At 46.6% G+C, this 14319-nt stretch overlaps 1 protein-coding gene across 1 annotated transcript in view; it reads left to right on the top strand.

The window, feature by feature from the left end:
• CACNA1B (calcium voltage-gated channel subunit alpha1 B) overlaps positions 1–14319 on the top strand; it is a 250674-nt gene that overhangs the window by 41985 nt on the left and 194370 nt on the right.

Below are 14319 nucleotides of genomic sequence, written 5' to 3'. Positions count from 1 at the left end.
AGACGCCCCACCCAAGGGTACACCACAGGCAGCCTCAGCTCAGCCTTCTGAGGTGGGTCCTCCTGGAGTCGTCTCCTTCATGAAAATGAAGCTGAAGGCTGAGTGGCAGAGGTCAGAAGAAAACTCCAGAGGAGATGCTGCCGTTTCTGTTGTCAAGGATGGCAGCAGCACCGACAGCTGATGCCCACTGCTAGCCTGCTCTGGGTTAGGCCCTGTGGGAAGTGTTTTATTTCTGTTGACTCCTCTCAGGAACCTGTTGCACAGATGATGAGGCTGAGTTGTGGAGAAGCTGACTAACTTGCTCCAGCCCGAGGACTATGGGCAGCTGTTGCTGTGCCACCCCTCTAGGGTCTCTGATGGAGTCGAGGGCCAGTAGGGCTTCTGGGCCTCCCGTCCCCAGGCTGCCTGGCGAAGGTGGTGAACCGCAGAGCAGGGCCGAGGCCCCCGAGACCTTCCTCGGTCACGCGGGGATTCCTGGAGTAGAGCCTGTGGCGTGTGCATTTGTTTCCTTCACGCCTAGTCTGTCTGCTCCTGTTTCCTCTTTGGTCTCCTCGCTCTCATCAGGACGCCGGCCTGTCTCCGCGGTTTACGGCAGCCTGGGTTTGGTGGCCGTGATTGAAGTTGAGTGTGAGGTGCCTGATGGCTCAGCTCCCTTGCATTATCTCCACCTGGGTCCTTCTTGGTGGAGGCTCCCATCCCCAACCACCGACTCTTGAGCAGATCTGCCTCTTTATGGGAAGGCCCCTGCTGCTCTCTGGCCCCTCCGTGAGAGCCCTGTGAGCCGCCAGGGCATGAGAACAATTACATTAGTACTTGAGGGGCTGTGGGAGGTGGAGAAGGGTCAGGCGCCTGTGGGCCAGGAGTCTGGGAAGGGTGCTAGGTTTTGAGTAACTAGAGGACGTGTTCCCCTCAGGTGCTGTCAGGGCGGGCAGGGGCCGGAGTGCAAGGTGCTTTCACCTAGAGCTTGTCACTGTGCCCTGGGGTGAAGCTTCGTCCACGTGCGCCTGGGAGCCTGTGCCTCTCTCCCCAGCCTCCAGCAGCTGTGCCCATGAGGGCTGGTGGCATGATGGTGGACAGGTCCTGGGGAGAGACTGGGGCCCTCTGCCCTGTGCCTCAGGCATTCATGGGGACAGGGCTGGGCATTCAGCAGGCATTTGCCAAATGCTTATTGAGCTCGTTTGTCAAGCTCCTTGAACAGGCAGATGGCAGATGAGGAGTTAAGGAAAAGCCAGCACAGGGTCCGTTTGAACCAGATTCCTCCTCCAGTGGGAGTCATGTCTGATGACAGCTTGTGTGATTGAGGGAAAGAGGAACAGGACAAAGGCGGTGATGAAGAGCTTGGCTGTTCTCTCCCTGTAGCCAATCAAGGAACGATTCCCACAAAGACAGACCCTAAAAATAGCTCTGAGCTGGCTGCAGTCCTGCTGGCCCCACCCAAATGAAGGACTGTGTGACCAGGTCTCCACAGCCCTCAGTGTCCACTGGGACTTGGCCAGGGGCGGCACATGACTCAGATTCTTCTGCCTGGGTCTGTGCCTCCCCGGGGAGGGCATGGGCAGGAGCCCCATCCTGGGGCAGGTGGCACTGGCCAGGAGGAGCCACCGAGTGTTTCAGCCAGCACGTGTTTCAATAGGTCCCAGTGAGCCCTGGCTCTGCTTGCACAGTGGTGAGCAGAGGCATTCGATACACAAGGGCCTGGACAATGGCGAGTGCCATGAAGAAAACAGAAGAGGATGAGGAGCAGACAGTGACGAGTTACAGGGTACTGGGAGGGCAAGGCCTGGCGAGGTCTAGAAACCAGGCATGCAGGTGCTACGATACCTTGGAAGCTTGGCCGGGGCAGCAGGATGCAGTCATGGCAGTACCTGGGGCTGGCACCACACAAGGCCCCAGAGCAGGTAGCCAAGAACCGACTGGTCCACTCCTCCACACTGAGGACATACGTGGTTGGTCGCTGGAGATTAGACAGGAGTTTTGAAGAGGATCCTTTGGAGAGAGAGCCTGCCCCGCACCTCCAACCCAGTGAGAGGGACTTTTGTGGCCCCTGGGATATATGCTCCTTCAAGCAATGACATCTGGGTTCTTTGTGTGCGGAAGCCCACGGCCTTCAGTAGGAACAGGAGCCTGCAGCCTGCGGTAGGGGCGGGAGGCCACGGCCGGCCTGCGGTAGGGGTCGAGCCCCGCGGCCTGCGGTAGGGGTGGAGCCCCGCGGCCTGCGATAGGAGTGGAGCCCGCGGCCTGCGGTAGGAGTGGAGCCCTCGGCCTGCGGTAGGGGTGGAGCCCCGCGGCCTGCGGTAGGGGTGGATGGAGCCCACGGCCTGCAGTAGGGGTGGAGACAGGGAGATGGGGAGCTCAGTCCATGCTGGGAGCAGGGGTGGGGGTGTGAGCGAGAGCAGGCAGTCAGGACCGGGTAAGTGATGGGGTCTCAGTAGAGAGCATCTGTTCAGAGTGGATTGCTGAAAAGCTGGTGGCGGTGGGTGGGGCAGCGTGGGGGTTCTCCAGCTGGAGGAGAAATGGCTTTGTCTGTGCCTGGAAAAGCAGGCGGAGTCAGATGGAGCTTGGGGAGAACACACGGATGAGCCTGGGAAGAGACGAGTTGGCAGTAAATTCCTCCTAGGTCCAGAGAGGTGAGATGGTCTCAGGACAGCACCGCACGAGGAATAACAGCTGTCCCTTCTCCCTCCCCTGCTGTGACAGTGTTGGGTCAGCAGCTCCACAGCAATGCTGGGTGTGACAGCGTTGGGTCAGCAGCTCCACAGCAGTGCCGGGTACAGAAGAGCAGAGAGGGGCTGTGTCTTTCTCTTCCACTGCAGCAGCCAGCGGTGGCGGGCCAGCCATCGAGAGTGGGTATTGTCAGGGTGAAGCATGTCAGTTCGATGACCAGCTGAGACTGAGACTGGACACTTTTTTTTTTTTTTTTTTTTTTTTTTGAGACAGAGTCTCGCTGTGTCTCCCAGGCTGGAGTGCAGTGGCGTGATCTCGGCTCACTGCAAGCTCCGCCTCCCGGGTTCACGCCATTCTCCCGCCTCAGCCTCCCAAGTAGCTGGGACTACAGGCGCCCGCTGCCACGCCCTGCTAGTTTTTTGTATTTTTAGTAGAGACGGGGTTTCACCATGTTAGCCAGGATGGTCTCGATCTCCTGACCTCGTGATCCACCCGCCTCGGCCTCCCAAAGTGCTGGGATTACAGGCTTGAGCCACCGCGCCCGGCCGACACTTTCTTTTTTTTTGAGACAGAGTCTTGCTCTGTCACCCATGCTGGAATGCAATGGCACGATCTTGGCTCACTGCAACATCTGCCTCCTGGGTTCAAGTGATTCTCCTGCCTCAGCCTCCTGAGTAGCTGGGATTACAGGCACGAGCCACCCCACCCGACTCATTTTTGTATTTTTAGTAGAGACAGGGTTTTGCCATGTTGGCCAGGCTGGTCTTGAACTCCTGACCTCAAGTGATCTACCTGCCTCAGCCTCCCAAAGTGTTGGGATGATAGGCATGAGCCACTGCGCCCCGCCTGAACACTTTCAGCTGCCGAGTTGAAACCGTATTTTCCACTTGAAAGTAGAACTTCTCCACTTGCAGGCTGTAGAGCTTCTCCTTAGCCAGGAGCTGTCAGAACGGTCATGGGCTTGTCCAAATTGTCATCTAGGGGCATGGGAAGGATTTCTCCACGGACCGTGTTTGGAGGCACAGTGGAGGTAACCTGTTGCTTTATGATTATGCACGTATGATTTGCTCGTGTGCATTGTACTAGTTCCGTGAAGATCCAAGTTGGAAAGTGTTCAGATCCACAGCTGCATTTTGATGCCAGCACAAACAGGCGTTGCTCATAGAGTGGATGTGAAAGAAGGAGAAGTCCCCACGATGATGTGACTTGAGGCACTGACAAAGGTGATGCCATTTACTAAGAAAGGGAGAATCAGGAGCAAGGAATTCGTTTTGTCTTAGCAGAGGGTGGTGGTGGAACCCCAGGATTCTGTTTTGGCTCTGCAAAACTTTAGGTAACTATTTTCATACAAGTGGAGATCTTGGGTGTGTAGGTGGGTGTTTGAGAAGGAATTCAGAGGGAACAGCAGGCTGAGGATGAGCATTTGAAGTACTTGACTCATGGACAGTGTTTAAAACTATGTGAGAGGATGAGATCACCTGGGTAGTAAGTGCAAATGGAGAAAAGAAGGCCCAAGGCTGAGACTGGGGAGAATTCGAGCACTCAGAGGCCCAGTAGGAAAGCAGGACCTGCAAAAGAGACTGGGCTGGAGCTTTTAAGGGGGCAGGAATAGCACCACGACCACGCAGCATCCTGGGAGCAGAGTAAAGCATTCGGAGAGCATGATCAGCTGGGCCAGATGTTGCTGTGAAGTCAAGGAAGATGAGAAGACCGGACCGCTGCATTTGATAAGATGAAGGTTGTTGGTAAACTTGGCAAGGGCGGTCTCAGTGGTGGGACAACGCCCTGGAATGATTAGGTTACAGGGAGGAGGAGGCAAAGAAACCAGGGTGGTAAGCACAGATGACTCTAGGAGGGAGCAGACCAGTGGGAAGTAACTGCAGGGAGACAGGGATTAAGGGAATGGGCTTTTAAAAAATTAAGCTTTTTATTTAAGATAATTGTAGATTCACATGCAGTAGTAAGAAATAATACAGAAATAGCTCATGCATCCTTTACCCTTTTCTCCCAGTGGTAACAACCTGCAAAACTGTAGTCAGGGTCACAGTCAGGATATTCATGTTGATGCATCAGTATCAATGATGTTGACACAGTGAAGATGAAGAGCATCTCCATCCCTGCGGGGGTCCCTCATGCTGCCCTTTCATGGCCACACCCGTGTCTCTCCTGCCCTCACCCCCTCCTTAATCCCTGGCAACCACTAATCTGTTTGCCATATCTATAATTTAGTCATTTCCAGAATGTTACATGGACAAAACCATAACAAATGTAACCTTTTGGTATTGTCTGTTTTCACTCAAACAAAATTATCTGGAGGTTCACCCAGGTGTTGGTAGCATGTTTCTTTTTACTGCCAGGTAGTATTCCGTGGTGCCGGGTGTATTCCGTGGCGCCGGGTGGTATTCCGTGGTGCCGGGTGTGTTCCGTGGTGCTGGGTAGAATTCCGTGGTGCCGGGTGTATTGCGTGGTGCTGGGTAGTATTCCGTGGTGCTGGCTGTATTCCGTGGTGCCGGGTGGTATTCCGTGGTGCCGGGTGTGTTCTGTGGTGCCGGGTGTGTTCTGTGGTGCTGGGTGGTATTCCGTGGTGCCGGGTAGTAGTCCATGCTATGGCTGTGCCATGGCTTATTTAACTGTTCACCTGTGGAAGCTTGCAGTTTGAGGTTATTATGAATAGAGTTGCTGTACACGTTTTTGTGCAAACATAAGTTTTCATTTCTCTGGGATAAATGCCCAAGAGTGCAAATTGCTAGGTATAGTAGTTGCATGCTGAGTTTTTTTTTTTTTTTTTTTTTTTTTTTTTTTTNAAGGTAGAATATTCCCTGAAACGGAATGGATTTACACTTGCTGACAATAATTGAGAACCTGAAGAAAACTTAGATTTTCCTAAGTTAATGGAACTATTTCTTTTTTTTTTTTTTTTTTTTTTTTTTTTTTGGAGACGGAGTCTCACTCTGTCACCCAGGCTGGAGTGCAGTGGCCGGATCTCAGCTCACTGCAAGCTCCGCCTCCTGGGTTTTATGCCATTCTCCTGCCTCAGCCTCCCAAGTAGCTGGGACTACAGGCGCCCGCCACCTCGCCCGGCTAGTTTTTTGTATTTTTTAGTAGAGACGGGGTTTCACCGGGTTAGCCAGGATGGTCTCGATCTCCTGACCTCGTGATTCGCCCGTCTCGGCCTCCCAAAGTGCTGGGATTACAGGCTTGAGCCACCGCGCCCGGCCGCATGCTGAGTTTTTTAAGAAACCAAAGCTTTTCCAGAGAGCTACACTCCTTTACATTCCCACAAGCAGTGTGTGAATAATTCAGTTTTTGTGCATTCTGGGCCAGTGTTTGGTGGTGGCACTTTTTTATTTTAGCCATTCCGATAGGGGTATAGTGACACATCACTGTAGTTTTAGTTCACATGTCCTAACGGTGAGTGGTGTTGAGTGTCTTTCTGGACTTAATTTGCCATCTGTGTATCTTCTTTGGTGAAACGTCTCTTCATATCTTTTGCCCATGTTCTGTTTGAATTGTTCTTTATATATTCTAGGAACTGGTTCTTTGTCATATGTATGGTTTGGAAATATTTTCTCCTAGTCAGTAGCTTATCTTTTCATACGTTTCACCTGGTCTTTCATGGAACAAATGTTTTTAAAATTTGATCGAGTCCAGTTTATCAATTTATCTTTTTGTGGATTGGGCTTTTGGTGTCAACTTTCTGAATCCTGAAGATTTTCTTTCTTTTTTTTTCCTAAAAATTGTATTGTTTTGTATTTTACATGTAAGTTTACAATCTATTTTAGGTTAATGAAAGTGTGAGGTTTTTGCCTGCCAGCCTCCCTTCCTTCCTCCCTCCCTCCGTCCCTCCCTTCCTCCCTCTTTTGCCTCCTCCTTCCTTCCCTCCCTCCCTTCCTTCCTGTAGCTCAACACCACTTATTGAAAAGGCTGTATTTCCTCCATTGAATTGCCTTTGTACCTTTGCCAGCAATCAGCTGGACATATTTATGTGGGTCTATTTCAGGTCCACATGTCTTTCTCTCTGCCAGTACCACGTAGTCTTGCTTTACTGTAGTTATCTATATGTTGTGAAGTCAGGTTAGACTGATTCTTTCCATTTTATTCAGTTTGGGAGAACTGGCATCATTACTATGTTGGATGTTCCAATCAGTGAACATGTTATTTCTCTTCATATATTTAGATCATGTTTGATTTCTTTCATTAGCATTTTGTAGTTTTCAGCATACAGTATACATTTTGTTAGATTTGTAGCTATTATGTTTTCTTCTTGTTTTTGAATGATTCTAATGTGTTCTGAGCACCCCTGGAGAAAGTGGGGTTCTAGTACTAGAGTGTCCAGCAACCCTGCCCTCATGGGAGATGAAAGGAAGCCAGACCTTGGTGTTGACAGTGTACCCTTCATGGGATACTTGGATTACTTGGCAGGCAGCCAGTGCCTGGCTGTCCCACCTGTGACCAGGGGGTTCCTGATACAGGGAGCTTGTTTATACTGGCAGACATCCTTGTGGCTCTTGTTTGACCCGTGTCTGGTTTGTGTCTGACCAGCGCTGCAGTGTTGGGAGCCCACCCTAGTGCCCCAGGGAAAACCTGGCCAAGGGTAGCCCCTGGTTCTTCAGATGGAAGGCACACATTCAGTCACCACCACAACAGGAAATAAATTCAACAATGTATTTACCTACAGATCCTGGCAGAGAGAGCACCGTGAGTGGGGAGCGCCATCTTCCCTCCCCAGGTTATCTGAGGCAGTAATGAAGAGTCAGAGAGGGATGGGGGAAGCAACTGGCCATGCTTGGGAATAGGGTGTGGGTCCCTTTAAATTTGTGGACGAATGCCTGAATGGTCAGTTTAAAGGAGGCAGCAGAAACGTGGAGTCCGCTAGGGGGGAGAGATGCCTCTAAGTTCTTATCTCTGCCCACGTTTTGGGTGTGGTGTTCTAACACGGAGGCAGCAACCTTTGTTGTGTTGTTCCCATTAGAAAGTGGTATCGTATTTTGAATTTCAGTGTCCATGTGTTCATTGCTAGTGTATAGAAATACAATGGACTTTTGTATGTTGATCTTGATTGTTCAGCCTTACCAACTCCCTTATTAGTTCTGGGAGATTTTTTGTAGATTCTTTGGCATCTTCTATGTCGATAATCATATAATTTGTAAACAGAAACAGTTTATTTCTTTTTTCTGATCTGCTTTTTTTTATTGTGCTAAAATACGGATAACATAAAATTTACCATTGTGAGCATTTTTTTTTTTTTTTTTTTTTTTTTGAGACAGAGTCTCACTCTGTCACCAGGCTGGAGTGCAATGGTGCAATCTTGGCTCATTGCAACCTCCGCCTCCCAGGTTCGAGTGATTCTTCTGCTTCAGCCTCCCAAGTAGCTGGGACTACAAGCATGTGCCACCATGCCCAGCTAATTTTTTTTTTTTTTTTTTTTTTAGTAGAGATGAGGTTTCAACATGTTGGCCAGGATGGTCTCGATCTCCTGACCTCGTGATCCGCCCGCTTCGGCCTTCCAAAGTGTTGGGATTACAGGCATGAACCACTGCTCCCAGCCTCCTTTCTTCGTTTTTTGTTTTTGAGACAGAGTCTCTCTCTGTTGCCCAGGTTGGAGTGCAGTGGTGTGATCTCGGCTCACTGCAACCTCTGCCTCCCGGATTTAAGCCGTTTTCCTGCCTCAGCCTCCCGAGTAGCTGGAATTATAAGTACCTGCTACGGTGCTCAGCTAATTTTTGTATTTTTAGTAGAGATGGGGTTTCACTATCTTGACCAGGCTGGTCTTGAAGTCCTGACCTTGTGATCCACCTGCCTCAGCCTCCCAAAGTGCTGGGATTACAGGCGTAAGCCCCTGTGCCCAGCCACATCCTTCTTTCTTAAGGCTGAGTAATATTCCATTGTGTGTATGTGTGACATTTTGCTTATCCATTCCTCTGTCAATGGACCTTGGGGTGCTTCCATGTTTTAACTCTTATGAAGAATGCTGCCATGAGCATGGTTGTATAAACATCTCTTTGAGACCTTGCTTCAATTATTTTGGGTATATACCCAGAAGTGGAATTGAGGGATCATATGATAATTACATTTTTAAGTTCTTGAGGAACTGCCGTATTGTTTTGCACAATGGTTGTACCATTTGACATTCCCAACTTTTGGTGGGAATACACATGAGTTTCCATTTCTCCACATCCTCACCAATACTTGTTAATTTCTGTGTTTTTGATAGTAGCCATTTTAATGTATGTGAGGTGGTATCTGCTTGTAGTTTTGATTTACATTTCTTTAATGATTAGTGATGTTGAGCATCTTTTCTTGTGCTTATTGGCCATTTGCATGTCTTCTTTGAAGAGATGTCTATTGGAGTTCCTTGCCCATTTTTGAATCTGTTTTTTTGGTTGTTGTTGAGTTTTAGGTGTTCTCTGTATATTCTGAGTATAATCCTTTTCAGATATATGATTTACAAATGTTTTCTCCCATTCTGTGTGACCTTTTTACTGAATTGATGGTGTTGTTTGATGCACAGCATTTTCAAATTTTCATGAAGTCTAGTTTGTCTGTTTTTTCTTTTGTTGCCTGTACCTTTGATGTCATATCCAAGAAGTCGCTGTCAAATCTAACGCTGTGAAGCTTTTGACCTATGTTTTCTTTTAAGAGTTTTACTTTTCTTTGGTCTCACATTCAGGTCTTTGATCTATTTTTCATTAATTTTTGTATATGGTGTTAGGTAAGGATCCAGCTTTCTTCTTCTTCTTTTTTTTTTTTTTTTGAGACAGAGTTTTGATCTTTTTGCCCAGGCTGGAGTGCAGTGGAACCCGCCTCCTGGGTTCAAGTGATTCTCCTGCCTCAGCCTCCCAAGTAGCTGGGATTATAGGCATCTGCCATTACGCCCGGCTAATTTTTGTATTTTTAGTAGAGACAGGGTTTCTCCATGTTGGTCAGGCTGGTCTTGAACTCCCGACCTCAGGTGATCTGCCCACCTCGGCCTCCCAAAGTGCTGGGATTACAGGCGTGAGCCACCATGCCCGGCCCCAGCTTTATTCTTTTGCGTGTGGGTATCCAGTTTTTTCCAGCACCATTTGCTGAAAAGACTGTCCTTTTACCATAAAATGGTCTTGACGCTCTTGTCAAAAATCATTTGGCATATATGCAAGAGTTTATTTCAGGACTCTGTATTCTATCTGCTTGGTCTATGTATCTCGATCTATGTGCCTCTTGCCTTATGGCACTGGCTAGAAACTTCAGCATTATGTTGGGTAAGAATGTTGAGAACTGACATACTTGACATGCTCCCAATTTTAGGAAAAAGCATTTCATCTATCACAATTAAGTACAATGTTAGCTGTCGGGTTGAGTTGTTTTTTCTTTTGAGTTAGATGCTGTTTATCAAGTTAGGGTAGTTCTACTCTATTCTATTCTTACTTTTCTGAGAGTTTTTGTTATGAATGGGTATTGCATTTTGTCACGTTTTTTCTGCACTGATATGATCATATGAGTTTTCTTCTTTAGTCTGTTAATATAGTGAATTACAATGATTTTTGAATATTGAACCATCCTTGCATTCCCAGAATAAATCCCACATGGTCATGGTACCTAATTCTCTTTATGTGTTGCTGAATTGTATTTGTTAGCATTTTTACTAAGGAGTCTTATACTTATATTCATGAGGGATTTTGATCTGTAATTTTCTTGTCTTTTTTTTTGAAATAGAGTCTTGCTCTGTCACCAGGCTGGAGTGCAGTGGCATAATCTCAGCTCACTGCAATCTCTGCCTCCCGGGTTTGAGCAATTCCCCTGCCTCAGCCTCCCAAGTAGATGGGACTACAGGCGCCTGCCACCACGCCTGGCTAATTTTTTGTATTTTAGTAGAGACAGGGTTTCACCATGTTGGGCCAGATGGTCTCGATCTCCTGACTTTGTGATCTGACCGCTTCAACCTCCCAAAGTGCTGGGATTACAGGCGTGAGCCCCACCGTGCCCGGCCTGTAATTTTCCTTTTTTTGTATTGCCTTTGTCTGGTTTTGGTATCAAGGTAACAACAAGCTTCATAAAATAAATCGGGAAGTATTTATTCCTCCTCTGTTTTCTGGAAGAGATTGTATAGAAATGTGTTATGTGTTTTAAAAATGTTTGGTAGGATTCTACTGTGAAACTCTCTGGGCTCAAAAATTTCTTTTTGGAGATCTTTTTTAAAATAACACTTTTGTTGCGATATAATCTGTGTACCATAAAATTCACCATTTTAAAGTATACAGTTTACAGTTCAGAGTTTTTTGTATGTTCAAAAAGTTGTGCAGCCATCATTGTTATATAGTTTTAAGCAGTTTCATTAACCAAAAAAGAAACCCTGTATCCATGAGCCATCAGTCTCTATTTCCTTATTCCCACAGCCTCTGGCAAGCACTAACCTTTCTGTCTCTGTAGATTTGTCTATTCCAGACATTTTGTATAAATGGCATAATACAATTGGTGGCCTTTTGTGTTTTTACATCCTTGTTGAAGCAAGTATTGGTATTTTATTGTCAAGCATGATTTCATTGTGTATTTATAGCATATTTTGTTTATATTTCACGAGTTGATGGACATTTAGATATTTCCAGTTTTAAAAATTATGACTAATGCTGCTATGAACATTCTTTCACAAGTTTTTGCAAGGAATGTGTTTTCATTTCCCTTGGGTATAGACCTAGGATTGGAATTACTGGATCACAGAACTCTATGTTTAACCATTTGAGGAACCAACAAACTGTTTTCCATAGTGGCTGTACCATTTTATATTTGTACCGGCAGTGCACAAGGGCTCCAGTTTCTCTGCATCCTTACCAGCATTTGTTGTCTGTCTGAAATTTTAACCATCAGACCAGGAGCAGTGGTTTATGCTGGTAATCCCAGTACTTTGGAAGACTGAGGTGGGAGGATCACTTGAGCCCAGGAGTTGGAGGCTTCAGTGAGCCAGGATGGCACCACAGCATGCTAGCCTGCATAACAGAGGGAGACCCTGTCTTTAAAAAAGTAATAATAAAACTAAAAAATAAGATAATTTTAACCATCTTAGTGGGCATGAAGTGGTATTTCTGTTCAGTTTTGACTTGCATTTCTAAAGTGACTTATTTTTATTTTTGGGACAGGGTCTTACTGTGTCACCCAGGCTGGAGTACAATGGCATGATCATAGCTCACTGTAGCCTCAACTTCCTGGGCTCAAGTAATCCTCCCACCTCAGCTTGGGAGAGTAGCCAGGACCACAGGTGCACACTGCCAAGCCTGGCTAATTTTTAAGTTTTTTGTAGAGATAAGGTCTTCCTATGTTGCCCAGGCTGGTCTCAAGCTCCTGGGCTCAGGCGATCCTCCCTCCTCAGCCTCCAAAGTAGCAAGGACCACACGCACATGCTACCATGCCTGGCTAAGTTTTTAAAACTTTTTTTTTTGTAGAGATGGGGTCTTGCCGCCGGGCGCGGTGGCTCAAGCCTGTAATCCCAGCACTTTGGGAGGCTGAGACGGGCAGATCACGAGGTCAGGAGATTGAGACCATCCTGGCTAACGCAGTGAAACCCCGTCTCTACTAAAAAAATACAAAAAAACTAGCCGGGCGAGGTGGCGGGCGCCTGTATTCCCAGCTACTCGGGAGGCTGAGGCAGGAGAATGGCGTGAACCCGGGAGGCGGAGCTTGCAGTGAGCCGAGATCCCGCCACTGCACTCCAGCCTGGGTGACAGAGCAGGACTCTGTCTCAAAAAAAAAAAAAAAAAAGAGATGGGATCTTGCTGTGTTACTCAGACTGGTCTTGAACTCCTGGCCACAGGTGATCCTCCCACCTTGGCCTCTCAAGGCTCTGGGATTACAGGCATGAGCCAACGCACACAGCCATTGTTGAGCATCTTTTGTGAACCTATTCATCACTTATATATCTTCTCTGAAGAAATGTCAGCTGGGCACAGAGGCTCACACTGGGGGTTTAGTGATTATTTAGACTTCCTTCTTTTGTGAGGTGGACGTGTAGATCTATATGTTTTCCTTTGGCGCTGCTTTAGCTGTGTCCTGCAATTTGATGTGGTGTCTCTTCACTTTCATTCAGTTCAATGTATTTTTAATTTCCTTGAAATTTCCTCTTTGACCTGTGAGATTATTATATAGAATTGTCTTGTTTACTTTGTGTTGGAGAGTTACCTGTTACCTTTCTGTTATTAATTTCTAATTTGATTCTATGGTGGCGGGAGAATACACTAAACTGAAAGAATTTTAATTATTTTAAATTTGTTGAAGTTTGTTACGTGGCTCAGAATATGCTCTATTTTGATATTTATTTTGTGGGCACTTGGAAAGAATGTATATTCTGCTGTTGTGTGCTGTATGTACAAATGTTGATTGATTCTGTTGGTTGATGGTGTTGTTGAACTCTTTTATATCCTTGCTGGTTTTCTGTCTATTCTATGAATTGTTGAGAGAGAGGTGTAGAAGTCTCCAGCTTTAATTGCAGATTTGTCTGTTTCTCTTTTCTGTACTGTCGATTTCTGCATCACTTATTTTGCAGCTCTGTTGTTGAGTATACACATATTTAGACTTGCTTTTTTTTTTTTTGATGGATTGACCTGTTTATCATTATATACATTTTTCCACACTGTCTTCCACAATGGTGGAACTAGTTTACACTCCCACCAACAGTGTAAAAGCGTTCCTATTTCTCCACATCCTCTCCAGCACCTGTTGTTTCCTGACTTTTTGTTTGTTTGTTTGTTTTTTAGACAGAGTCTCGCTCTGTTGCCCAGGTTGGAGTGCAGTGGCATGATCTCGGCTCACTGTCGCCCAGGCTGGAGTACAGTGGCACGATCTCGTCTCACTGCAAGCTCTGCCTCCTGGGTTCACGCCATTCTCTTGCCTCAGCCTCCTGAGTAGCTGGGACTACAGGCGCCCGCCACCACCCTTGGCTAATTTTTTGTATTTTTTAGTAGAGACGGGTTTCACCGTGTTAGTCAGGATGGTCTTGATCTCCTGACCTCGTGATCCACCCACCTCAGCCTCCCAAAGTGCTGGGATTACAGGCGTGAACTACTGCGCCTGGCTGTTTCCTGACTTTTTAATGATCACCATTCTAACTGGTGTGAGATGGTATCTCATTGCGGTTTTGATTTGTACTTCTCTGATGACCAGTGATGATGAGCGTTTTTTCATGTGTCTGTTGGTTGCATAAAGGTCTTCTTTTGAAAAGTGTCTGTTCATATCCTTTGCCCACTTTTTGATGGGGTTGTTTGATTTTTTTCTTGTACATTTGTTTTAAGTTATTTGTAGATTTTGGATATTAGCCCTTTGTCTGATGGGTAGATTGCAAAAATTTTCTCCCATTCTATAGGTTGCCTGTTCACTCTGATGGTAGTTTCTTTTGCTGTGCAGAAGCTCTTTAGTTTAATTAGATCCCATTTGTCTATTTTGGCTTTTGTTGCCATTGCTTTGGTGTTTTAGTCATGAAGTCTTTGCCCATGCCTATGTCCTGAATGGTATTGCCTAGGTTTTCTTCTAGGGTTTTTATGGTTTTAGGTCTAACATTTAAGTCTTTAATCCATCTTGAATTAATTTGTGTAAGGTGTAAGGAAGGGATCCAGTTTCAGCTTTCTACATATGGCTAGCCAGTTTTCCCAGCACCATTTATTAAATAGGGAATCCTTTCCCCATTTCTTG

The sequence above is a fragment of the Theropithecus gelada genome, chromosome 15 (genome assembly GCF_003255815.1).
Source record: "Theropithecus gelada isolate Dixy chromosome 15, Tgel_1.0, whole genome shotgun sequence".
NCBI classification, from domain to species: domain Eukaryota; kingdom Metazoa; phylum Chordata; class Mammalia; order Primates; family Cercopithecidae; genus Theropithecus; species Theropithecus gelada.
This window is presented reverse-complemented; position numbering and strand designations above follow the sequence as displayed.